The sequence below is a fragment of the Cariama cristata genome, unplaced genomic scaffold (assembly GCF_000690535.1).
Source record: "Cariama cristata isolate BGI_N322 unplaced genomic scaffold, ASM69053v1 scaffold37217, whole genome shotgun sequence".
NCBI classification, from domain to species: Eukaryota; Metazoa; Chordata; class Aves; order Cariamiformes; family Cariamidae; genus Cariama; species Cariama cristata.
In genome coordinates, this window is record NW_009629073.1 from 16,062 (window position 1) to 17,121 (window position 1,060).

The following is a 1,060-nucleotide window of genomic DNA, read 5'->3' on the forward strand; positions in this document are numbered from 1 at the left end:
TTTTATCCCCTGCCACACCTTGAGTTCTGCTCAGAGCACCCGAGGTACTGTCTTTCTCAAATTGGAATTAATAATTAATATAAAAAGCTTGAAAAAAAAAATCTGAATTTTGTTACATAGTGTAATAACTGTTTGTAGATACTGTTCTGAGATGTAGGAATCTATTGGTGATATAAGAGGTTTTGTCTGTAAATAATCAGTTTAGAGTCCAAATGATTTTAATAAAGAGAATTCTTACACAATAATTCAATAAATTTTAATATACAATTTGTGTGTCATGCTTGTGTTGTGTGATGATGCAGTTGCCAAGAACCTATTCACCTTCCCCCTGGAAATTGTGTACTCCAGGGCTCCGGGACCTGGGAGCCGTGTCCCTCCGGCCCCCGCCACAGCCTGCGAGATACGTCCTGTGTTTCTTTGAGATAACCCTGTGCCACCTTCCACTGATGGCTCCAGAGCTCGAACACCGTCCCTGCCTTCGCCGGTGAGGTTCGCTCTCCTGCCGGTGGGCACATCACGGCTCTGCTCCTGGTTTTCCACAGTGGGGAAGCAGGGAGGAGGTTGTTTAAAGTACAGTTTATGTTGATCATCCACCAGCGTGAGGCAGGAACCGGTGTTCCTAAATTAGCAAAAAAAAATTAATTCTTAAACTAATTGCACAGTTCTTCCCAGACATAAAGCTGGCTCTGGGCCCATCTAGCCTGTCCCTCTCTCCACCCCCCTCTCCGTTACTGGCAGAGTTTTGGACACAGTCTGCTTCTCCCGGCCCCAGCCCATGTAATGTCACTGCTGTCGTCCCTCCTCTCCCTGCCCCTGTCGGTTCTTGCTGCCCTTTTAGGGGTTACAAATCGCTTGTCCCCCCCGGGGCTGCCCCAGTGCCGGCTCAGCACCCAGCCGGGTGCAGCCTCTGCCCCCTCCCTGGTTATTTTTAGTGCGGGGAAGGCAGGTGAGAGGAGAGGGGCACAGGCAAGGGGGGAAGCGCTGGGGGAGGCCCCCACCTCGGTTTGGCAGCCTGGATCTGGGGCAGCGTTAACCCTTTCCCTCCGGCTGGGGCTGGCTC